The 26,319-nt window shown below is 53.5% G+C and overlaps 1 protein-coding gene across 3 annotated transcripts in view; it reads right to left on the bottom strand.

Moving 5' to 3' along the window:
- ABCG1 (ATP binding cassette subfamily G member 1) overlaps positions 1 to 26,319 on the bottom strand; it is a 60,833-nt gene that overhangs the window by 20,659 nt on the left and 13,855 nt on the right. The gene's annotated exons all lie outside the window — the stretch shown is intronic.

Genomic DNA, 26,319 nt, shown 5'->3' with positions numbered 1-26,319 from the left:
GAACGGTGTTGCTTATGTCCAGCCTACTCCATAAGATGCAGCTTAACTGTCACTTGCCACTCACTGATACGGTTTTGATATGAGTGTGCAAGCAACTGATTTATCATGGTCTCTGGGCGGTCAGACCTCTCTGCTCATGAGAATCTGTATTTGCAGCTGCTCCCCAGCGCTAGCATCAACACATCAGCTCCACCTCGGATCATCAGGCATGAAATTCTTATAAGAAGCGCGCCACCTAGATCCCTCGCGTGTGCAGTTCACAGTAAGGTTCGCACTCCTATGAGAATCTAATGCCGCAGCTGATCTGACGGGAGGCGGAGCTCAGGCGGTAACGCGAGCCCTGGGGAGTGGCTGTAGATAGAGATGAAGCTTCGCCTGCTCCCCCGCTGCTCACTTCCTGCTGTGCGGCCTGGTTGGAGGGGCGGGGCTTGGGGACCCCTGCCCTGGGGACCCCTGCCCTGGGGACCCCTGCCCTAGTATTTATGAAAATGCTGAGTTCTGGGCAAGAAAATGGGGTTTTTTTGGATGCCTCTGCCTACTTCCTCGATTGTACGTCATGGGTGTATCAGTGATAAGTACCAGTGTACGTACAGCACTCTAGAGTTTACAAAGCCCTTTCGCGGACATCGTCTAGGGTACGAGGACTCCACCATTCTCATTTCGGATTGAGGAACTGGACGTCCAGTGGGCCTGGGCGACTTGTCCAGGACCCCAGAGCCAGTGTGAACAGATCCTAACCCAGGGCTGCACCACTCACCACAATGGTCAACTCATGCCTTTATCAATTAAGTGATTGATTTATTATTTCATGTATGAATGTTCTGTTTCTCATCTCTACCGGTATAAATTATTTGTATAGAATTTATTCACACGTCATGACTTTATAACTCAATGACTCGTGTATTAATGATTCATTAAGGGTTAAAAGCTTATCATTTTGCACTTGCATCACATTGCTTTGGACTTTCTGCCCAATCTCCATCCGAGAGCTTCGTAAACGGAAAAAAAAACTACGTATGCCAAATGGAGTCACGTTACTTTTTCTCGAGCAGACTGTTCAAATGAGCTACAAAGAATAAAATAGAAGCAACTGGATTCATCTACAGACTCCTAATTCAGAAACATTTTTCAGGGACGTCCCTGGCGGTCCAGTGGTTAAGACTCTGCGCTTCCACTGCAGGGGGCACAGGTTCGATGCCTGGTCGGGGAACTAAGATCCCACGTGCTGTGCGGCTCAGTCAATAAAATAAAATAAAAATTAAATTTAAAAAAGAAGAAACACTTCTCAGTCCCTGAGAAACATTCCAAGGACATACCCTTAAATGATCAGAATCGGACAAAAACAGTACTTTGGCTTCCCACGCAGAGCTGAAAGCGGCCTGATGGGGAAGGGGCCTGCGGAGCCCTCGACTGAGCCCTGGTCTCGGACTCTGCCCCAGTCGCTCCCTGAACCCCCAAACCTGTGTGTCTACTCGAGCCCCAGCCTGGGTCTGGGGAGTCTTCTCCCAGCCGCCTCTCGTCTTCCAAGATGGGACACCCTAAACGCCCAACCTGTCACCAGCTGCCTCCTTGAGCTGGATGGCAAGTCCCTGAGGACCTTTGAATCAGGCAGAGAGAAGCGGAAGGGAAAGGCAGGAAGCACGCGGCCCTGCGACCTGACTCGTTACGGGGAGCGGCAGTCACCTGGGGAGACCTGAGACGGTCACCCCTAGTTGGGGGGGAAGGGCTGAGGAGCAGACGGACGGGGGCAGGGGGGCCTGGGGCAGCAGCTCAGGACCGCAAGTGAGTTAGACTCCTACCCCCGGGACGTGGGTGATGGCAGGTTGGCAAACACACAGCAGGGGAGCCCAAGGAGACCAGGGTTGGGGGTCGGGGACCCTGAAAGATCATGTCTGCCACATGGGGGACAGATGGAGGGAAGAGCTGGGGGACAGCAGGGCCCCCTCCCTGCAGGGTCAAGCCCCAGCATGGGCTCCCCATGGGATGGAGCTCTGCAGAGGGGGGCCAGGTGCTCCGGGTCCTGGGCACAGGGGACCTGTGTGACATCACTGAGGGAGCACTAATGTGGGGCGTCTGCTCCTTGCTGTCTTCCTGGGGGTTCAGGCGGCATTGGGGTTACTCCAGAGCAAACCTTCCTTTAGGCTGTTCTGCCCCGAGTTCAGAGCCGATCCCCAGCTGGTCCCCTGGCAACCAGGAGCCGCCCAGTTAGGGAAACGGATGGCTGAGGTGACCACTGGCCACGTAGAGGCCACGTGCAGCCTGCCCCTGGGTCATGACGCCTGAGGACAGCCTCACCTTGGGGATCTGAGGGGTCCGTTCCCTCCAGCAGGGCCCATGGGTGCTGCTTTCACTGTGACCCGTGGTGTTGGGGTCCACACGGGGGCACCGGATAATAACACTGCCAGGGAGCTCCCACAGGCTGTGACACCCACGGCCAGGACGCCAGGAACAGACACGGGTCTGGGAGTTGGGGGAGCATCAGGCCTTTCAGGGGAAACGGCGGGCGGACCGGGGTTATAGACCGTGGTTTTGTCATTTACAGCCAGCAAACTGGAGTTGGGGGTCTGGCTGTGGACCCCAGAGCTAAAGTGACACACGTGGAGCCAGGTGAGTCAGTGGCCCCAGCTCTCGCTCTGGAGGGGCGTGGGCTCCCAGGGGGACGTGGAGCGAGGGGCAGGGCCTATGTGTGACACGATGCAAGGCCGGCCAGCTGAGAAGCGTCCTCACGTGCAGTCCACCCTCTCGGGCGGTGCTTCTCTAATATCAGAAACCTGTTTTTCTTTTATTTCTTTCTTTCTTTTATTATTATTATTTTTTTGCGGTGCGTGGGCCTCTCACTGCTGCGGCCTCTCCCGTTGCGGAGCACAGTCTCCGGACGCGCAGGCTCAGCGGCCATGGCTCACGGGCCCAGCCCTTGCTAGGCACGGTGTGTTTTGTAAGGGAGGGACAAACATGCCACAGCATTTCTAACTCTCCCACGGATCCACTAAACTCGGAGCTGGTGGACGGACCAGCCCTGTGCCTTGCCCAGTGGGCATCAGGAAGGAAAACCACGATGGAAAAACCGGTAAAGGCTTTCTCCATAAACCCCGCTAGTGACACGAAAATGAAGCCAACTGGAAGTGACTTGTCCATGATCTAATCCTTTCCAAGGGGAGTTGTGACGTGGACAGAAAATCCGCACGTCCGTCCAGCACCCACCTGGTGGGGCTGTAACTGTCTATAAGGACATGGAGATAAAGATGCTTATTAGCAGTTAGCAGTAAGTGAACCTGAAGGGCTTTCTTAGTTATGTCTGCAGTTACTTTTAGTTGTGTTACTTTTAGAAGGTTACCAGTTCGGAAGAAGCCTGTCCAGACATCCTGAGTTTCAAGAATGAGGGAGACATCTGAGCAGGCTACTTCTAAAGGCTAGGCCCGCCTGCCAGCCTCAAACCGAGTGCCCGCCAGGAGCCCAGCGCCTGACACCTGCCCCCAACGCACACCTCCTTTTGCCTCCCGGCCCTAGCATGGCCCCTAGAGGCCGTGAACATCAGCTCCCCGAAGACATGACCAGAACAGCCTTCTGAAGCACCGTGTCCTGTGCGTGGAGCGGTGCTGGGCACGTCGCGGTCACTGAAAAAGCGTCTATGACGTTGATAATAAGAAGGTGAACTCTTGGCACAAGTGAATGCAGAGTGACAGCCACCACCTTGGGCATTGCCCTTTGGTTGTCACTTCTGTCCAAGCCACCCCCAACGGGACCAGACCCCTCTGGCGAATGCTGGGCCAGCAGGAAACGGCCAGGAGCTCCCGGAGGACCAGCTGTCTGGATGGTCTCTGAGGTCAACTCACAGGGCGGGCACTGCCTTATGGAGGGGCCGTGGTGTCCCTGTGCCTCACATCCTGTAAGTATAAGCCCATGCCCCGTCGCCAGTAAACTTTTACGTAGCAGCAATCAAAATGGGCACATTCCATCATTTCTGGGCAATCACTTTTGCTTGTTTGTTTGTTTGTTGCGGTACGCGGGCCTGCTCACTGTTGTGGCCTCTCCCGTTGCGGAGCACAGGCTCCAGACGAGCAGTAGTGGGATCTTCCCGGACCGGGGCACGAACCCGTGTCCCCTGCATCAACAGGCGGACTCTCAACCACTGCGCTACCAGGGAAGCCCACTTGTGTGTGATTTTAAGCCACCCAGTTTGCAGCAATTTGTTATAGCAGCTACACGAAACGAACACGCCCAGTCTCCCACTGCCCACACCAGCCACGCCCACGCCAGGCCTCCTGGGTCCTCCCCGGGGGACCACATCCCTCAGAAGATAACTTCCTGCTTCTTCCATGAACATTATGTAACAGTTGCACTTGTCAGCTAGCAAGCCTTCCCAAGGGGCAGTGTCCTGAGAAGGAATGTTCTAGAAGCAATGAGAGCTGCCACCTTGCAGCTCTTCCAGGGGCCCTTCTGCAATCCAGGGTCATTCTCAGACTTTCCTGTGCAGCCCACATGGGCACGAAGCCTGGTTAAAGCATCCCCAGTGCAGGCTTTTCATAATGAGGTTAAAGGAGCCGATTAAGCTCTGTCCAATTAAATGTGAAAAGAAAGATGATCGACCTTGGAGTTTCCAGTGGGGACCTCGGGAGAGGGGGGAGCACGGGGGTGGGTGGCAGCCCGGGCCTCATTCCCAGCCGTGCTCATGGCTGGACAGTGGCCATGCACAGGCCGTCCGTCCACCATCCTGGCCTCAGTTTCCCCTGATGAAAGAAGAGGTCTACCCTCCAAAGACCCAGAATTCACCAGGTGTGCGCGTCATGTGGGGCTTTCTTCCCTGGACGACCAAATGTCAGCTGAGGTTCAGGTGTGGGCTTTCATTGAAATGGCCAAGGGTCCCAACCTAAGGGCCGGAGACACGGAATTCCATCTGCAGACTCAACGCTCACGGCAAACGTTGCTATCGAGGCTGAACCCAAGTTTACCAACATGCAGAGCCTGGCCCAGAATCCTTCCTCAATCTGAAGCGGGTCTTTCCTTTCACAGAGATGTTTTTCAGTTGGTTCTAAACAATGACAACTAAAAAGAAACGAGGGAGCCCAAGCAAATTAGAAAGAGCCAGGCACTAAGGCCAGATCACTGACTATTTTCAAATGGATGTGTGTCTTTAATTTTGTTTTTTTAATGGTAAATTTTTGCACAGTGGACTCACAAGATTCTAGAATGAGGCATTTCCTAGCTCTGCCAAAGAAGACTTGCCCAGCCCCAATGCACTGCCCTCATACCACACGCATCACTGGCTCTCCCCTACCTGGAACTGTGCTCACTGACTGTGTATTTTCTCTGCTGAGAGGGAGAAACGAGGCAGACATTCCTACCCGGCTGATGATAATTATCGTCGATGTCACGGGATGCGAAAATTACGGCATCAAAGGATTGTCTGATGTGGTGAGCACGAATCACTCTGGATCCTTCTCAACGTTTGGAAACCAGGAAGGGAACATCAGCTGAATGATGGGAGAGGGAAGTGGGGCTGCGGGACACAGAAGAGGTTGCCTTGGCGGCTCAAGAGAGGACAAGTCGTGTTCTGGTTGCCCAGTCGCCTCTGGAAGGAAGTGTAAATGTCTCCTGTGCTCGCCAGTGTTGTCCCTCGTACCCAGCTGGCATGGAGCAATTCAGCCCATATGCACATTCTCCGTCCTCATGAAGCATCGTTTTCGAGAACTCCTTTGCTGGCATGATAGCTGGGCTCACTCTAGCCATGCAGGGAAGCACCTCTGGACTGCAGGCGTTTCGGTGGCCAGTTCCATCACATTCTAACGTGTGTGAAATTCATCTTGACCACGAATTTAAACATATTCCAATTTCTGGAGTGTCGTATCCACTGTGGGGGGATGAGCACAGTGGGTGGGTGGCCTGAGGGAGGGGTCGGCCCTCTAGAGTCTGGATGTCCCAGCGTCGTGCCTTCCCGTGGTCGGTGTCTATGCCCTCACACTGGCCCAGCAACAGTGTGGGCCTCCCAACAGCCTTGGGACGAGGCTGCTTAGAGGAGGGGGGACGGACAGCGGGTCTCAGCTCATCTATCCCAGCACCAAGCAAACTCCAGCACGTGTCCTGCCTGAAGCTGTGTCTCTTCACCAGCCCTGTGCCTCCTTAATAATAACTCTGTAAACAACGAGGGATAATTCAGACCAGACACTGAATGGGAAATAATTCTGCAGAGCCGCCAGCCCCGTGGTCCCAATATCGCCTGCATGTGGAGTCTTCCTGGAGCTTTGGAAACAATTCTGATGGAGTCGGTCTGGCCCCAGGGGCCCCTCCATCGCCCTACAGCTGTGCCTCTGGTTTGCTGTTTGACTGGGGCCAGTTCCTTCTGCTTCCTCGACTCACCATCCTCACCTGGTGAGGGGCAGGGAAGAGTACTTGACCTTAAGGGTGTTTGTGAAGATAGAACAAGATCACGTGTTTGAAGGATGTCACAAGGAGCTGCAGGTAGATGGTGTACTAAGCCGTGGTCGCTAGAGATGCAACTGGGACAAAACACATCCCGGGAACTGCAAGCCACGTGACAGCAGCGTCTCTTCACCCGAGGAGGAACAGCTGGACCACCGTCCTCTTTCAGGTGGACTGAGGATGCCACACGTGTCCTGGCGCATCTGCGGGGAAGGGGCGCCCACCAAGAGCGCCCGCCTCAGGGTTAACATTCTGGACGTGGGTGCTCAGGCTCATGATCATTTTCAAGGAGCCAGAGCCCATTTCTGGAAGGTTCCAGAAAGCCTCCAAGTGCTGCTGGGTGAAGAGACGCCGGTCAGCCTCTGTGAGGAGGGACAGGGCTGCCTGGGAACCCTGACCCCAGCCTCCCCGGAGAGGACCTGCATCTGTTTACACCATGAGAACTTCTGTCTCTCAGTGGCTCAGGGTCCCAGAGAACACTGATGGGACATTGCTGGGAAATCATTTCCGGCCACCCAGGCTACACAGGTCACCTGGAATCACAGCCCCCTCAAGCCAGAACTCCTGGGTTGGGTGCTCAGAGCAGCTCTGATGCTGATGCCAAGACAACGTGCTGTGCACCCCTACATGCACACACCCCATGTACATACACTGCGTACACAGACACACACCAAGTACACACACACCGTGTACACACACACACCATGTACACACACACCCCATGTACACACACTGTGCACACGCACACCATGTACATACACTGTGTACACACACACACACCAAGTACACACACACCGTGTACACACACACACCATGTACACACACACCGTGTACACACACATATTGTGTACATACACACACTGTGTACACACACACACCAAGTACACACACACCGTGTACACACACACCCCATGTACACACACTGTGCACACGCACACCATGTACACACACACACCACGTACACACACACCCACGCCCCACAGGCAGCTAGCTCATCAGCGCACTGGCAGTGGAGCCCCTACCCTAGTAAAGATACTAAAAAATAGGTGGGAGTTATTCACATCTGCCTGTCAGGCATGAAGCAGTTTTCTATCACTGCAGTATTTTTATCCTTCTAAAAGAAGAACTGGTCTTTTTCACAAGCTTCTAAACCTGCTAGAACAATGAAGAAAAAACATCCTTCTGATTACTTAAATTATGCCAAAAGCACCAATAAGGCTGCCAAATAACCTCCTAGTATCACGTCAACTTCAGTCTGAAATGAACGCAGCAGGTCCATTTCTGCACCCAAAGTCGTGTTTTCCTCTAGATGCCAACATTGACCAGATAAGCCCAGCTGCGCTCCCTACTCCTCCCCCTTCCCCTCCCCCATCAGTCTCCCCTTGGAACTGAAAGGGGCTCTTGGTGAGAACAGACAGCCTTATTCTCCAGACCCCTCTTCCCCCCTCTCCAAGAGAGAGCTCAAGGCAAAAAGGACAAAGGTCCATATTCCCAGACACCAGTGACATTTCCTTCTCCCCCACCTGCTTCATCCCCCAATGCCCAAGGGCCAGCTCATCAATGCCTCACTTTTCCTTATTAAGGGGCAAAGCCACACCCACAGCTCAGACCTCTTCTTGTTTTTCTCACCTTCTGAAATCGAAAGGCGGCTTTTTCGCCGACAATAACAACAAGAACCAGGTCTGGGAAGCTGGGCTTAAAAATATCAACATGGACGCGACCATAACACGTGAAGGCTTCTGAGTCACGGGGAGGGAGAACCACTCGTGAAATGAGGACATTGTCATTTGTCCCCAAACCGCGCAGAAAGCACGTCACCCCCTGCCAACCCCCGCTGGATGTTGCAGCAGGAAGTCCACTCTGCCTTCAGAACAGCTGCTCGCTTTGTCAGGCTGTGAACACGGATCCCTGGATTTTAGCAGGCGCGCACGCTCTGGAAGTCGACAGGGCAACAGACAAGGCGGCAAGTTTTCCGGAAGGTTCCCCCGAGGCGCGACTTTAATGGACGTAAAATGGTCCCCTGGGGACTTCCCTGGCGGTCCAGCGGTTAAGACCCCGTGCCCCCAATGCAGGGGGCCTGGGTTCAATCCCTGGTCAGGGAACTAGATCCCGAATGCCGCAACTAAGAGCCGGCACAGCCTAAATAAATAAATATCTTAAAAAAACCAAAACCTCCAGGGACACCCAATCACAGTGGGTCCCCACGCTTTTAAAAAAAAGATGATCCCCTGACCACAGCTCAGGGATGCTTTCCATCCTTTTGTCCTGAGAGCCTCTCCCCGCTTCACCACCCCGATCTCCTCATGTTTCGAGGTCCCTGTCTGTCTGCCTGCCCTCCCCCGCCCTCCACAAACCCAGTGCCCCCCTCGGTTCCACTTCTGCCCCGACCCCGAGTGGAAGCAGCCTCTCATCCTTCTGCCTGAATGGGTCTAAGTATTCTGAATTTCGGCGGGCCATGATCACGTCAGTAGGCATCGTGTACAGTGATGCTCTGTGTCCGCAACACCGCCAAGGAGGCGCACACAACTTCCTCTCACCTCTGATCCCACAACACTGTTGGGAGATCCACCACCTCAAAGTGCGCCCCTGCAACACAGAGCTCCTTGCCTGTCCTTCAAAGCCCATTACTCTGCAGACTTGGAGGACAGTGGCACGTCAGGGGCCACTCAGCAGAGTCGCTGAAATGCAATTTCCCTTTCGTGTTCCCCAGAAAAGAGTCATAGCACCGAGGGTGGCGCCCAGCTCCTCCCAGGCGGGCTCCTGGCCTGGGGACAGTGGGACGCTGGCTGCAAGTGCCCGCGGGTCCCATCAGATGGGGGCCTCCCTCCCTACCAGGATCCAAGGGGCTCTGTGAGACAACGATACAGTGGGCTGCCTCCCAGGCCTTGCCGAGCTGAGCCCGGCACGGTTCTGGCTCACTCCCCACCCGCCGAGGGGGCACCTGCGCATCCCTGGTCTGATCCTGGGACCTGCTCTGGGCACCTGCCCTGACAGGTGCTGTGGTCTCTGCCCCTCGCCCGTGTTCCCGGCTGGCATGCCCACGCCGACCCTGGTATCTCCTGCCGGGGCAGTGGCCAGACCTTGATTCAGGGCGCAGCAGGCGTACCCCCTGGGGACCAGCTGCCCCCAGGCTGGGATCCGGATTTACATACCTGTCTGCTGCTCTTGAAGCTCCGGCTACGCATGTCCCCACGTGTCGCTGTCACATGCAGGCGTGTGGGGACTCTGGAAGGCAGAGCACACAGGTGGCAGCCCCAGCACAAAAGTCCCTTCCACTGCTGTGCCCAGGCAGCAGCCCCTGAACCTCGCTCACTGCCGCCACCACCTGGCCTGGGACGACATCTAGAGGTGGCCTTCCCTCCAATGACTTCCCAAACTCCGTCCCCAAAGCGGGTTAAAATCCAAGGTTGCCGGGAGGAGGGGGGAAAGGTCGCCTCCAGCCTGCAGTCACCCAGCCGGGAAGATGCTGAGGTCCCCAAGCAACTCATCTGTGAATAAAGCTTCTCTTGGGACACATTTCAAAGCTGAATGACATTGGAGCCACCTTCTATTAAAGAAAGATCACAGTGCAACACCAACCAGAGGCCACAGACTCTCAAGAAAGGCACAGGTAAGACTCTCGAACAGGACAGCCCAGGAGGTGAGCCAGAATGCCCCGCACCCAACAGCCGCCCCAGCTCTGTGCCTCTGAGCTCGGCTTCCCAGCCCCGCGGGCCGATTCGCTGTCGGGGGTCTCTATTCCACGAGAGCCGGGATCACTGCTCTGATACAGCAAATGGCTGTACTCCTGGCCCCAAATTCATACTGTGAAAGAGAAAGAGAAAACAAAGCAAAAACCAGCCCGCACACAAAGGCAGGTGCAGAGCACATTGGAAGCGGGGCTTGGCTGGGAACCACCGGGCTTTGGTGCTTCCCCAAATGTTTACGTGAATGACATTTCTCAGAGCCCGGCAGCCCGCAGCTGCCGCGCCTCCAAGTAGCCGGGCACAGCTGGAGATGCTCAGCTCAGCCACTGGCTGCTGTGCGGGAGCATTTGGGGGGCAGTTTTAGAAGCAGCAGCTCGGAGAGCTGCTGTGTGTCTACACTGGGGATGTTCAAGAGCTCGGTGACCTGGCTGAAGCTGCCGCCACCTGCTTCGTGAACTTGCCCTGTGTCCCGTGGAGAGAGCACTGCACACGGGGCTGGCTGTGTGCCCATATGTGTCCTCGACGGGCTCCGGGGACACATCCTGGACCAGTGGGGCTCCTGGGTGGGATGCTGAGCCTCTCAAGGCTCCCTCTGGATGGGGCCCCCCCATCTCCCTCCAGGACCAACTCTACGTGCCCCAGCCTGGGGTTCACGGCCTTCCTTCCACAGTACACATGAGCCCTTCTAGGCCCATCTCCCTTTACCCCCCTTTACCCACTGCCTCAATTTCCCTGCACGCCGGGCTGGTCTGTTTGGGCTCTCCCCAACCCGCCCGTGCTGGTGCACTTCCTCCACTGAGAACATGCCCACCGTCCTCTCTCAACCTTGTCCTACTTGTTCTTCAAACCAGCTCCCTGGCCCCTGAGGAAGACAATGACCTTTATAGGGTGACAACAGCTCAAACCTTAAACCCACCCCTCGAGTACCGTGGGACTTGGGGCAACTTGATGTAGCTCTGTGAGCCTCTGTTTTCTCATCCGTAAATTGGGGATACACATACCTCCTACCACTGGGTGCTGCTGGAAGATGAAATGACACAAGGACTGGGAAGCATTCCATACGTGGTTGGGTCTCAAAGACTGCCCCCCACAAACCTAGAGCAATGGCTTCCTCCTCCAAGCACCTGGGCCATTTTCATCCATTTGCCCAATTTGCCAATTCATCATTTCACCACCCTGAGGGTCAAAATGGGAGGCCTGGAGGCAAACCAGCTGATCCCCTGCCCGCCTCCCTCCTGGGCCAATGACAGAGTCCCCTGGGCCCCAGATTCCTCACCTTCAAGGGAAGGGCGACGTAGCTCTGCCGGGGCTGTAGGTGGGTAAATAAGGCAGCGTGTGCCAGGCGGGGACGGAGCCTGGCCCCGAGTGGGGGCTCATCGCGCTAGTTACTATGATCGACGCTGTGCTGCGATCACGTCTATCGTTGGCAGCAGTGTACTTATTAGCTCTGCCGTGGTTCCCCTTCCCGGCTGTCTGGCAGGTCTCCCCTGGAAGCCCCATCCTCCCAGGTACCTGGAGCAGGCCTTCCACACACCGCTGTCTGTTCCTTGATCTGACTCCTGAACAAATTCCCAAGCCAGCAGTCAGGCATGATAGGAGGAAAGGTACAATTGCAAGAGAGACAAAAAAGCTTGTGCTATCCTCAGTTCTGTGAACACGAGGCATAGAACCGGCCTGGGTTCACGGTACCGTGTGAGAGACCCTGATGCAGACAAGCATGCCTTCTGCTGACACCATGAGTGACCCCAGAGGACCAAGAACAGCCACGGGGGGACCCACGAGCAGGCCAGGAGGAGGCGCTTCTCCTGGACGGCCTTGACTCATTCCCGCGGACGCCCCAGTGCCCATCTTCAGGCGCCACGTCCAAGGAGCGAGCTTGAGTGTAGCTTCTCAACGTCTGAGCGCCACCGCATGCAGCTGCCTGCCCCTGGGGAGCCCGGAGCCACCCTCCCGGTGCAGGACATCCACAGGAACCCCGAGGAGACCAGAGGACGATGCAGCGCCCAGCAGCACGGGGAGGGCGAACTGGGTTTCAAGCTGCCTTCTGTCCATTTAAATGCTTTCAAAATGTGACCAGAAGGGCCAACGCCCCCCCCCCAAGTCCCAGCTCAGCTCCAGCCCCTGCTTTCCCCTGGGAACACGCCTTCAACGGGGCCCCTACAGCACCGGCCAGCAGAGGGACGGGATTCGCCCCAGGAGAACGCCAACCACCCAAACAGAATCATCAGCTCCGCCCAGGCCTCACCCCTCTGTCTTCATTTTGTGTCACTGCCTCCTGTGGTTCCCGGCCACCCAGGCTGACAGTTAGGGTCCCCACCACCCCCGTGTGCACTCACCTCATTTCTGCATGGTCCCATCCCTTCCTTTTTTTAATTTCAGTGCACTTCACATTTACAAGATGGTGACGGTGACGTGATGACAACTACAGTAGCCGACGCGTATCCAGACGCACTACATGCCCTGCACTATTCTGAGCTCTCACGCGTATTGACTTTGATTCTCACCACAGCCCTATGTGGTACAGACTTTAATATCCCCATTTTATAGGTGAGAACATGGAGGCACAGAGAGCTAAAATAACTTTCTTAAGGTACCATGGCTAACAGGTGGAGGGCCAGAACGTAACACCAAGCAGTCGGGCTCTAAGCCCATACTTGACACTATACTAATTCTCTAACGCAGACTGCATGTCTGTGAGGTTTAAAGAAGAAAAATAAATGAAGACACACGCTGTGCCTCTTCTGATCTCAGTCCCCTGCCTCACTCCAGATGTCACCATTGTCTTGAATTGTATTATTCCCTTATTTTTGTCTCTATTGTATCACATTTGTATTTATCCTTAAATAATTTCGGTAAGTTTTGCATGTTTGGGGGACTTATATAAATGGTGTCATAACGTGTGTCTTCCAAGAATTGCTTTTTTCTCCTCTCCACCTTATTTTGTCTGTAAGATTCATTCATGTTGATGCTATGACCGTGCTCATTTTCTTTCACGCTTCCACACTGTTCCACCGTGGAGTTAACCACCGTTTGTTACCCACGCTTCCTTCCATGAGCATTTGGGTTGTTGTCTCCAGTCTTTCTGCTATTAACAAAAAACACACGACTGCACTGCACACACCTAGGAGGGAAAGTGCTGGGTCACCAAGCGTATGCGTCTTTGACCTGGCTTCATAAAGCCAGATATGTTTTCCGGGGCTGCACCCCTCCACACCCCCGGAAGAGAGGAGTGGTCTGGAAGAGGACGCTCCCTCTACGTCCCCACCGACGCTCTGCAGTGAGGTTCTTTGTCAAAATGTTGATCCCTTCTTTTCTTCTGCAGTCGTCTCCTGGAGCTGCCTCAGTAAGTTACCCCAAAGTTTGCAGCTTAAAGCAACAGAAATGTATTCTCTCACAGCCTGGAGGCCAGAAGTTTGAAATCAAGCTGTGAGCAGGGCCGCGCTACCTCCAAAGGCTCGAGGGCAGGGTCCTTCCTGCCTCTTCCAGCTCCGGTGGCTCCGTGCCCCCCTGGCTGGTGGCCGCATCTTCAATTTCTGCCCATCTTCACCTGCCTTCTGCCCTGTGTCCTTGTGTCTTTTAGCTCAGAGTGTCCCTTTCTCTCCTAAGACCTTGTCCTTGGATTTCAAGTCCACCCTAATCCAGGATGATCTCACCTGCAGATCCTTAACTTATTATCTGCCAACACCCTTATTCCCAGTAAGGTCCCATTTACAGGGTCCAGGGTTAGAACAGAGACTCATCATTTTTCAAGGTCACCATTCAACCCACTACCCCGTTGTCACTGTGGGTGAAGAATGTCACCTACCACGTGAGTAAACAAAGGATGCTGTGGCCACGAAGCCAACAGCCACTGCAGGCGACCCCAACCTTGCATCCTGAGGGGACTCAGGATGGGAAAGCACAGGATGCTGGCCCCAGATAGCTATGGCGCCTATGCAAGGAATGATTTCCATGAGCCCAGACTCTAGCATCTTCCCGTACACAGAAAAGCGCTAAATGCATTAACTTGAGATGTCTGGTTTTCTTTGATTATCAGTAATCTTTTGATGGTCCAACTACCTGTTGCAAAAACTGCTCTATATCCTGGCTCCCCCCAGCCTCTCTGGAGCCATCTGGGAGGCTGCCTCCTAGGCAAGCATGAGTCCTCAGAAAGTTCACCAAATAATCAACTCTCAGCCTTTCGGTTGTGCATTTTTTTTCAGTCAGCATCACACTCGAGTCCAAGATCTTCACCCGAATTGTGGTGAAACACCCTTTATGGGCCTCCAGCCTCTCTCCTCCCAGGCACCCTGCACCCTGATCAGGCAGCCTCCGGAAAGCCCATTTCCATCACCAGGTACCACTGACCTCTCCCAGCACCAAATCTCAACTCCACAGCCAAGCCCTCAGCAGGGTCCTTCCTTGTGGCTCCCACCCGCCTTCTGTTCTAAAGAGGTTTCCTGCCAGCCGTGCTGGGCTGCCTCTGCTCCCCCTGGACATTCTGTCCCCAGCCCCCTCTTCCCCACCAACTGCATCTGTGTCCTGTCTTCCCAGGTCATCCAAGTCCCCCCTCCCAACGCCCAGAGACCTTCTCCATGCCAAAGAGAAACTCATCGAGGGCCATGGTTCGTCCACTTTTTCCTCCCCAACACTTAGCAAAAGTACTTTGCTTATAACAGATAATTAAAATCAAAACGTGTTGAATGACAAACAGATGCTTAATCCCGCAGAATGAAATGGAAAAAAAATTCAAATATTTTCTACCTTGAAATTACTCAGATTGAAAAAGAAGCAAACGCAACCAGAAGTAGGAAGAGGCTCAGCTAGAAACTGCTTCTTGAGAGTTTATAATCCCTCGCATTCTTACCTTAGACGTTATTGACTAATTTGAAGTACAAGGTTCCCCCAGTGCCATTGTAACACCAGAGTCAAGGCTACAGCTTGGTGGCTCTGTTGTAATTGTAGGTGTTTGATTTTTTTTGATTTATCCTAATCTGGTTACATGAGGCTTTAGTATTGACAGGAGAATCATCAATATTTCACTTTCTCACTCTGAACAAAATAAATACATGTATATAAGACACAAATTTAGACGTGGCAGTGATAGGACTTGATCTCAAAAGCTGGTTTATCTTAAACCCCAAATCTCTCAACCTGCAACTTGGTTTTCTAATCTCTAAAATGAGAAGACTGAACTACAGGAATCTTTCACGGCTTTTCCTAACTTAAAAAAATACTCATATATAAATATAATCACCCATGAATGTATTTATATATACAAGCACAAATATATGCACATGCTCTTGTATCGTGAAGTTACATTTGTTCCTTTCTGCAAAGGCAAATTATGAAAAAGAAACTAAAAGGCTCATGGAGTTGTACTTCATCCCTTTACGTCAGTGAGGAAAAGCCGTGCTGACTTCTCCTTTAGCCAAAGCAGCTCTGTTTACTCTTTTTGCACTGGACCGAGCTTCGTCTATGAAAATATTCATTCACAGGCAAATTATTAGAACAGCTTCATTGTCTTTGCCAGTATCTTAGGTGAAAAATGTCTCGATAGTAATAATTCCTTTTAAAAGCTATCTTATATCCATTGATGACTATGTTTCCCCTCGAGCAACAGCCTCTAAAACTCCCCATATTAATTCCTCTGAAGTGCTTGGATGGCAAATTCAGTTCCTGCCACCTCCCAAGTCTGGAGGCTGACAGCTGAGCCAGTGAGCTGCCCAGAGGTGGGAGCTACTTGGTGGGACGGTGACCTCCTGCCCCCTGGGCATTTGCTCCTGTTCCCCCTCCCAGAGCTGTTACCTCCTCCGGTGACAGGTGTCCCACTGCCCTGGGCTCTCTGGGATGTTCCTGCCCAGGGTTGCTGTCCCTGATTTTATTCCGGGACATTTTGTGGAAGAGACGCAGGCAAGGTGTCTCCTGCTGCCCCACCAGCACTTTCCCCACCTTGAGCCCCGTCTGCCAGTCGTCAGAGCTCCAAGACACTCAGATGTGGAGGTGCCTTTGAGAAAGGGGGTGCTCAGAAACAGACGGGAACTGCTGGATCGCCTGGCTTCCCCCAGAGTTTGGTCAGTGAGCTTAGTTCCCACCCAACGGGCCTCCCCTCCCCTGAGCCACTCTTGTCCTTGCCCTGACGGGACATCCGCCCGCCTGGCCAGCCACTCCCTCTCCCCGGATCTCTCCGTGCCTCCCTCCCACGAGGGGACCCGGCTTGTCTTTGCTTCTGGTTTGCCATCTGTCCTGTCCTCTGGCTGCCCATCTCATCTGTGCCGGACTGCAGGATGTGTGGCCCAGCTTACAAGTGAGAGGACCCCACTGTCCACGAGAGCGCCTCGTCCGGGCAATGTCACTGTCGTGAAGCAAATCAGGACGAAGGTGTCCTGCTTCCCTCACTGGGTAATCCCTTTATCTGGCCCGAATGCCTAAAAGTCAACTGGAGAAAAAAGCAATTTCCGGTGTCTTTATAATTTTTATGACTACAAAAACCCCAGACCAACGTCTCCCTTATGAATCAGGCTTATACACAAACCAACAGAATGGCTCAAGCTTTTACATAAACCCCTTTTTCTTTGGTTCTTCCATCTATGGACTTTCAAAAGTCTTCTGATTCTGGGGCTTCCCTGGTGGTGCAGTGGTTAAGAATCCGCCTGCCAATTCAGGGGACACAGGTTCGAGCTCTGACATGGGAAGATCCCACATGCCGCAGAGCAACTAAGCCCGTGCGCCACAATTACTAGGCCTGCGCTCTACAGCCCTCAAGCCACAACTACTGAGCCCATGTGCCACAACTACTGAAGCCCGCACACCTAGAGCCTGTGCTATGCAACAAGAGAAGCCGCCGCAATGAGAAGCACGTGCACAGCAACTGAGAGTAGCCCCCGCTCGCCGCAACTAGAGAAAGCCCGCGCGCAGCAACGAAGACCCAGTGCAGCTAGAAAAAAAAAAAAAAGTCTTCTGACCCTGAAGTTGGCTTCATCCTACACCCTCCGGTACAAAGCACAGGGTGTCTGGAATTCACTGGAGGAGGCCCAGGGGCAGCCCCGGAGGACACACTCCAGAAAGTCAGCTGCTAGGATGGGGCTGAATTTCAGGAGGCACCTGAAGGGCAGAGCTGGGCCAGTGACTGGGCGATTCGGGACCTGCTAGGCATGGGGTAGTCTTCCTTGGAGGTCACCCTCCACAAGCGAGTCGGGAAACGATGGCGCCCACATTTCTGGTTTCTCCTCCCCCTCCCGGAATGACTCTCTCTGAACCTGAAGTTCCTCCAGCAGGTTTGGGGTTTTCTCTGCCTAAGGTCACCACCCCCAAAAGGGAAGGTGCTTCCCCAGGGGTGCAGGTCACAGTCATCTCTCAGCGGGTGTTTTCCAAGCTTTTCGTAGAGTCGGTTGTTTTTGTGTCGGGGGAACGGACTTCCTGGAAACAGGCCCTCGCTTCAGCACAGAGGCAAGAAGGCTTCCGATCACCGAGCTCACGCTCCGACCACTAGGACACCTCCGTGCTCCAAGCAGAATTTTTAAAATTCATGAATTACTATCCCTGCATTTCAGAATCTGCCATCTGGGAGACGAGGAAGAGGCTCCAGTTCTTTGCCAGAAGGAGAGTGGGGATCACAGGGTACGGTAATGCCATCCATTAGACGGTGGGTACCCGGTGCGTGAGAGGACAGACTTCGGAGGCCTTTCGGATGCGCCGAGTGATTGGCAAATCAGTGACAACATCAGGTGCCCGTGCTTCCTATCTGGTCCCTGGAGCTGCTGCAGAGGACTGTGGACATGCTGACCTTATTCTGCAGTGACCGGTATCACTACTTACAAAATACCGAGAGAAGGGCTCAGACAGGCTCACGTCAGAACACAGCGCCGGGAGGGGACGGAGAGGCTCAGGTCCAAGGCCCCACCCTAAACACCCAGCAGCCCCGCAGCTGCCCCTGCCATGCTCTCCCCACCCCAGACTGACCACAGGCTCCAGCCTCTGCAAATGATTTTGCTATTTGCTGTGTGGTTTTAGCCAGAAGAGGACAATTCTTCTTTTAGTCAGAAATAAGGAGGTTTACAGACAAGAACAGAGAACAGCCAGGGTAGCCAGGTGAGGAGTTGTGCGCACCTGGCTCCCGCCGACGACTCTCCCACCGTCCGTCTGGGCAGTGCTGCGAAGCCCTTCCCACCAGCCCTCTCCCCAGATTTCACAGAGGAACTGGCCAGGGGATAAGTCGGACAGTGACAGAGATCAAAACAGCTTTACTTGGAGGCTTGACCAGGTTTTGCAAATAAGCAGAAGGAAACTTTTTCTTTATCCTGCACAGAAGATGCTGCAAACCAGGAAGCATGAATACACACACACACACACACACACACACACACACACACACACACACACAGAGGGATGGGTACCTAGAACACGGTTCTCTGGATCAGATGAAGATAAAAATACAATCTGTGCTCTCTTAAATAATGGCATAAATTGCTAAATCCTCGGAATTCCCTGGTGGTCCAGTGGTTAGGACTCTGCGCTTTCACTGCCGAGGTCCCGGGTTCAATCCCTGGTCAGGGAACTAAGACCCCCAAGCCGCGAGGCACGGCCAAAAATGAATAAATAAATAAATTGCTGAATCCAGGCATTCCTGCCCTGTTATCCAGCGTCTGGAAGCACAGAGACGCCTTGAGGGACAGTGAACTTCTACAGGTCGCTGTGGAGGGGAGGGGCCTGCAGGCTCCCTTAGTCCACAGACTGGGGGGCTCAGAAGCTATGCCTGGCCCTGCATCTCCCACGAAGTAAGGTCTGCATCCTTGTCCCACCACCCTCATCCCCAGGGAAGCTGACTGTGTGAGCAGGGCCGTTTCCGGCTCCGGCTTTTAAAAAGGTCAAGTGTGGTTCTCAAGTGGCCGCCAGCTTCTCTGCTCTACCCCAGCGGCTCTCAGAGCAGGGTCCCCGGGCCAGCATCAGTGTCACTCAGCACTTGCTGGACACACCGAGGCTTGCCAGCCTCAGATCCCCAAAGAGGAGCCTCGGGGCAGGGCAGGGGGCCGGTCACCCTCCGGGGCCAATTTGGTGCTCACTCGGTTTGGGACCGCTGCTCACTGTGATGGACTCCTGCCACGTCAGCTTCTGGCCAAAGGGCCACCTCCCGGGCCATCACACGCTCACCAGCTCTGAGAGCAGCTGTGGACGTGTGACGTGTGAAACAGCCCCCAGAGAGGCTGGCCTTCTCCCAGCAGCAAACTCACCCCTTACCTCTCGACACTTCTCTCCATCCCCAGATTGACCATCCGGGTCTGGGTACCAGGCATCGCTGCCCTTAATTGCTCCAGCACCCTCCTCCCCTCTCATAGCACAGTTTTTGAAAAGCCACTAATCCCTAATGGGAACGCAGAAAGTCCAAATACAGTAGTAAGAATAGCACGTGCTTTGATAATTTTGCACAAAATAAAAGAAAACCTCACTGCCCTACGTTCCTTAGGGAGGTATCTGGCTCCACTGTAGGGTCCATGGCAGGCACGTTTGTAAAAAAAGTGACCAGGGCTTCCCTGGTAGCGCAGTGGTTGAGAGTCCGCCTGCCGATGCAGGGGACACGGGTTCGTGCCCCGGTCCGGGAAGATCCCACATGCCGCGGAGCGGGTGGGCCCGTGAGCCATGGCCGCTGAGCCTGCGCGTCCGGAGCCTGTGCTCCGCAACGGGAGAGGCCACAACAGTGAGAGGCCCGCATACTGCAAAAAAAAAAAAAAAAAGTGACCAAAGCACCCTGGGGCCTTCTCCATATGACGGAATCATTTACCAAACAGTAACAAATAACATTACCAAACCCTATGGATTTTCAAACTCCCCCCAGAAACACAGCTCTGATGTGTCCCCCTTCAGTCTACAGCAAGCGCACGGATGTCATGTGAACCAAGAAGGCCCACTTTGCACAGGTTTTCATGAAACCTGGTGGCCCAGCCAGGTCGTCCGGCTCTCACATTCCAAGTCCAGTCACGTCTGGACGTGGGCAGGGCTCTCAGAGCAAGTCCTTGAGCGTCAGAGTTACGAAACTCCCAGAGATCCACGTGCTCCTTCCTGGCCATTACAGGCCTCCGGGGCCCCGATTCCCGCTGGAAAGTCTGCCCACGTGACCACCCCACCCCCGCGAGGCTGACAAAGTCCCAGAGCAGCGGATTCACCCCGCACTGCCCTGCGTGCGCGAGTGTGGTGTCCACTTGTCACAGCCGTCTGCTGTCCCCAAAGACGCAGAGCAGGCTTAATCTGGGCCGGATGTGAGCCCTGGCTGCAGGATCCCCACACCACAGCCTCCAAGCTCATCAGATTTCTCTCTCATGACACTACCTCGTTCTCGAAGAAGACAACGCTGCAGGGCACAGCGTTGACAGAAGGAAATATTTTAACGTTTCAAGTTCATTAAAAATGCCTGTGGACCTGGGAGGTCAAAGGATCTTTTGACAGGAAGCAGGACAGAGAGGGGGAGCCTGGGGTCCTAGTGGCCCTCGTAGGAAGGCTGAACGTGTCGCTCACGCTTCTCCAGCAGCGGTTCCCTCGTCAATGACAAGGCGGTGGGGCCGCCGGCAAGGCTGGTCACACCACTGCCATCCTCCTCTGCCCACTGGGGGGCCTCGCAGCCCAAGGCAGGTACACAGGGCTGGACCCTCCCTCTAACACAAGACTTACAGCCCTGTGACCTCGGGAGGTCTTTCCCCTCCTCCCTCGCACCTAGGAAATGCTCAGCTAAGTCAACGTTCACCATAACTGTGCAGTAGCTTCACTCCTTTTATTTCTAAAGCCCCAACTTACTTTTAGAATGATAACATCCTGTTGACTCTAGGCTATTATTATTTTATTATATCCCATATAATACCATTCATAAGGACTGTAGCTACTGTTTATTAAATGCTGCATGTTGGGCACAGAGCTTCACCTGTATCAAGATATTTGGTCCAATAAGATGGGTATTATTATTATTAATTATTATTATTAAGTATTATTATTATTATTGAGTATTATTATTATTAAGTATTATTATTATTAATAACTCCTATTATTATTAATAACTCCTAACAGGGAGGTTACGTGACTCAGCCAGTTGCCCAGCTGGTAAGTGGTAGAGCCGGGTTTTGAACCCTGACTCTTTTAGTCTGGAGGCCACGTTTCCAGCCCCACCCCCTTCTCTGCTGAGTGCATGTTGCTAAAAGGCGCTAGACGGGGAATCATTTTATTAAAATAAACAGTGAGAGAAAGAAGGAAAATTTTAACTAAACCCCACATACAATTCAATTCATCTTAACCTCCTTCTTGGTACACATTAATTCAGAATGACTGTAAAGGAAGGAAAATACATTTTCTACAAAACTGCAGCCAGTGGGATTTCACATAAAATATCTGCAAATCCAAGAACAGCCTTCTGTGCTGGCCATGCCGCTGCCACGCTGGGACCTCGCTCACCACCGACACCCCCGCGGCTGCCAGTTGGAGCAGTGGGTACAACACACTTAATGTTCAATCGTCAAAGTCTAGCCACCAGACTAAAATGTGCGGCACCTGATAAAACCTCACATCCTCCTAAGGTAACCTACACAAACCTCAACTCCTGAGGCCAAGCCCTAAAGTGTAAGGTTGAGGGTAGCTTCGTTGCAACGGTGGAAATTTCCATCCAGTAACGACAAGTGTAGATGCTTCCTTGTAAATGTCTGGACCATGCAACCCTCCTCGGGTGGTAACCTAAAGCTCTTGGAAGACCTCCCGGATAGAATAAACTCTACCTAGCTGGTCCACGAAAGCACACGCGTCTTGACAAGAGGCATTTGTTCACATCTCTGAAACGCTCGGTTGATTTAGTCCTAATTGTTGCCGTGAGCAGGAAACCCAGGGGCACGGTAGAGAAGGAACAGTATAGAAATTCTCTCGCAGAGCAACCCTCGGGAAGCTTGTCAGCTGTCTCCCCCTGGGAGGGCAGGAAGCTCCAGGCATTTGGATGAGAGATCCCGGATGCCGTGCAAGAGACGGCACTACTGTGCTGCTGGACAAGTGCGCAAGGGACTTAACTGCTCTGAACCACAGGGCAAGGGTAAGCAAACCTTCCCACAGGGTTGCTGGGAAGACGGGGTAAGTTACTGCACATGAGCTGTATTATTATTATTTTATTATTATTATTATGCCAAATCTTTAATGAAGCCAAGAACCCAACCCTTCAGAGACCTTCGACCCACACACTAAAAAGCATTGAGCCCCACTGTGTGCACGTGGGTCACAGTCACTCCCCCCACTCCGACCCTCTGAGACCGGCACTCTTACCAGGCCCATTCTGCAGATGAGAAACCGAGGCCCCCAAACCACGTGGAGCCAGGCTTCAAGAGCAGGCTGCCTGACCCAGAATCCAGGCTCTCCCCACTGCCCGGCACCCCGTCTGCCCATCCACGATGCTGTAGCTGAGGCCAGCGGTTGAGCTGCCCCAAGGAAGCAGCACCTAGAAACCACTTCCTACATGGCTAGTCAGAGATGGCGCACGGGCTTGATACAGCAAGGGGAGATCGAAACAGTCCATCTCCTCAGGCTCTTGCTTTTCCTCCCCGCTTCTCCTAAGACCTCTCCTGGGGTGAAAGCATATGCTCTTCTACTGTGATGCAGAGTTTTGTTATTTCATACATCCATTCGGCAGACACCTAGAGGGTGCCGACTCTGAGTGAAGCCTGGGGTAGGTGGCAGAGATGAGGGGTGACGGACACAGCCCCTGCTTGGAAGCTCAGAAGAAGAAACACATAAAATCATGCATTGAGTTCTATGATCGTAGGGCAGAGGGGTGGGGAGGTGCCCAGGAAGGACCCTGGCCCCGGAGGTAAGGATGGATGAGGGCAGGCTTTCCCCCAGCTTGGGGAGGCAGGGAGGCTTCCTGGCAGAGGGTGTGGCCCAGGCAGAGAACACACAGGTACTGGGTAAGCAGCCCCTTCTGCAGCAGGCGGTCCACCTGGCTGGCACATGCAGAGTGGCTGCAGAGAAAGGAGACAAGGAGGAAAGGGCCCACAGAGAGACTTCCGGCCAGGCTAGGCACCTGCTAGAGACATATCCAATCCTGAAACTAAGAACACTCTTAAGAAGAGACGAAGGGACAAGAGGACAGTCGTCATCTTCCTCTCTAAGCCAGACAAAAATCAGAGACGAGAAAAGGGTGTGGGGTTTGGACCAAGGCATAAAGCACATTTCTGACAACTTACAGGGTAGACCAGAAGCCCGTGATTAGACCGCGCCCTCTCATACCATTTAGGACATGACCATGTTCTGGACAGGCTGACATGCAGGTCTTAGAAACAGGAAACCCACAAGCTTCCTCTCCAGGTCTCAATGGGGACTCTCATGAAATGTGAAACTAAATGTAAGCGGTCCCCACTTTTCAACCAGCTTTCGGGTATAGTCTGTGCTTGGGTTGGCAATGAGCACTGTTATTGTTTATAGCAATGGAACGTCTCGGCTATCATAAATGTGCACTTCCTTCTTTTTTCCGAAGGTTTTTCACCCACCTCACCAGCCGCACCTCGGGAAAACACAAGAGGGAATTTATGTGTAGAAGTTACCCACCACCATCTCTGATTCCTGTATCCAACCTTCAGGTCAGTGAGTCTCAGAGATTTGAGAACCATACTTTCTAGGTAGGTTTATGTCAACTGTACAATCACAAAATCAAATAAGGAACCAAGTAAAACCCAAGACGGTTCTCATAAGAACAATCATTAGCTCCCGGTCTCCTTGTGTTTGATCAGGAGCCATATGAATGGCGGCATTGAACGTTTCATAATTCACCTAAATTCAGCCCATAGGAACCAGACCGGCGGGTGTCTAGGGAAGACCCTGGTTCCCAGGGACAGGCAAAGCATGGTACCCCCAGTTCCATCAAGGCACCCCAGGCCTTTGAGGCGCTGGAACGGAGCCCAACTTGTAGAAATCATGTTTATATTTATGATCGCATGTATGGATTCACACACACACACACACACACACACACACACACGCGCGCGCGCGTGCGCACACACGATGTGTACTGGATGCTACGGGAAGCACACCTGAAGTTCAGCTGCTATTTCTCTAAGCCTCGCCAACACACCCAGGACGGAAGTGAGTCAGCAGGGATCAGGGAAGCGGCAGCCTTGCAGCGTGACACTGGATTCCAGCCCACTTACTGAACCTGCCACTCAGATTCCTAAGGGAATTCCAGGATTCCAAAATCCACCCTGGTCATTTGTAAACGCTGACTGCTTCATCTGCTTGGCCCAAACTGGGAGGCCCTGCCTCTCGTTACTTCACCCACAGGGAGAACCTAAAACAAAGCAAAACAACATTTCCTGAGGATTCAGGTTTCGGTTGTCTCACAGGAAACGCATGCACCTGACCTAATGGCCCCGCTTGCCACTTTAAATAGAAGTCTGGAAAATTCATGAAGCCTCCCCATTCTGATGAACGCGATAAGGACTGAGACACTGCCCAGGACGCCAGCCGTTTTCCTGAGGACAGCCTTTCTAAATATCTATGTGCTACTCCTATTCCAGTGAAGTTTCCCAAGTATGCTTAGAGACATCAAAATAATAATCACTGGGTAAGAAATGTCTCCATTCCTCAGATACATTTTAGTGATGCCTCCAGAGCAAAATTAGGCTACTGGAAAGGTGCTCCCACTTTCTGGGTCCAGGCGTTCGACGGATCTGGGCTGGAGCAGTGGGGAACGCATGCCCGGGGGTCCGCTGTGCACAGGGCGCCCCAGTCGGGGGTAGGCGCTCGGAGGGGCCGCAGCATCCGGACCTAGGAGCTCGGCGTCCTCTGCTCGCGCTTAGCAACAGCGCCCGGCGCGCAGCCAATCGCGCGGCGCCGCCGAGGTTACCCGCGAGCGTTGACCGGTAGTAACCCCGGCGCGGGCGGCGGCGGCGGTGGCGGCGGCCGGCGGCCACTGCGCACGCGCAGCGGGGCGCACCTGCCCGGCCCGCAGCTAGGCTGGCCGTGCTCTTATCTTTCAACTATTGAAAATTTAGGATTCCCGAGGAGCACGAAAACCTCCGGGGAGCCTCTGCCGGACCCTCAGCCAGATCTATATCTGAAAGCAGGTATGTCCCTGCCGATTGGCTGGGACAGCGCAAACGTCGCCCTGGGCCCCATGCCTGCAGAGTCAGCGTCCGCCCCGGCCAAGAAAAGAGATGGGTTTTTACTCCATTTTTAAAGCCGGCGGAAGAGCCGTCTCGGCGGGCGGGAGGTGGGCCTGGCCAGAATGAATTCGCTCCTTCGAGACAAGCCGGTCCGGTCGCCCTTGGAAGGAACGTAGGGGTGGACGACAGGGGGGCTGATAACCCCGTCCTGGAGAGGCAGGGCGAGCAGAGGCTCCCTGCACAGACCCCAGCCAGCTGGACGGAGTTCTGATTCACGATGGAAGCCAGAACTCGCCCCAGCCCAGCTCATGAAGGAAATCTGGGGGTCCCCTGCCCCAGCAGATGAGAAGGGCTTTTGTGGCACCCCTGCTGCCGCCAGGGTCTGGGGTTGTGTTTGTCATCCGCAAAGAAAAGGTGAGAAAAACAACTTATCTTACGTGGACCTGCGAAATGACAAAGGGGAGAAGTGTTCTCAGTGGAGCTTGTTGAGAGGCAGGTCGTTAGGACTTGCGGTCTAAGCCTGAACCTGAGATCTGCCTCCTTCTAAGCCTCCTTTTCTCCTGGGTAATGTCCACACTGATAATGGCTTTCCGGGGAACACATAATGAGACAGTGTGCTAAAGCAAACAGCATTTGCTTAGTAAACAGTTATTTTTAATTTAAAAAACCCAGACACTTCTCCCGCCAAAAAAGTGGGAGGGAAGAAATAAAAACTGAGAAATCCCATAATATTCCTGCTAAAAGTTTCGCTTTCAAGATAGGCAGTGGAGCTATCAAGGCGAGGGACTTTTTTGTCTGAGTGCATCAGCTCACCTTATGACAGTAAAAGAAACAGAAACAGTCACTCAGGTTCTGTTTTTCCGTTGATCTCCACCCTTACCAGTTCACAACCAAAACCAAGAACATTCCAGCAGGGGCCCCTGCTCACTGCCCTGCCCCCAAGGATGCCACTGTGGTACCTGCTCCCAAAGCAGGACTCCAGCCTCATCTCCTCCACAAACCACAGGCTTCTTATTTCCTCCTTTCCAGGTAGCCCTGGATCTTGATGTACCTGTTTTGTACATGGTTAGGCTTTTCTCCTCCCAATTGGTGAGCTCATTTCAAGACCAAGATTGTACATGTTC

This window comes from Pseudorca crassidens, chromosome 5 (genome assembly GCF_039906515.1).
Source record: "Pseudorca crassidens isolate mPseCra1 chromosome 5, mPseCra1.hap1, whole genome shotgun sequence".
Classification (NCBI taxonomy): Eukaryota; Metazoa; Chordata; class Mammalia; order Artiodactyla; family Delphinidae; genus Pseudorca; species Pseudorca crassidens.
Note: the sequence above shows the minus strand (reverse complement) of the source record. Positions and strands in the feature narration are given on the sequence as shown.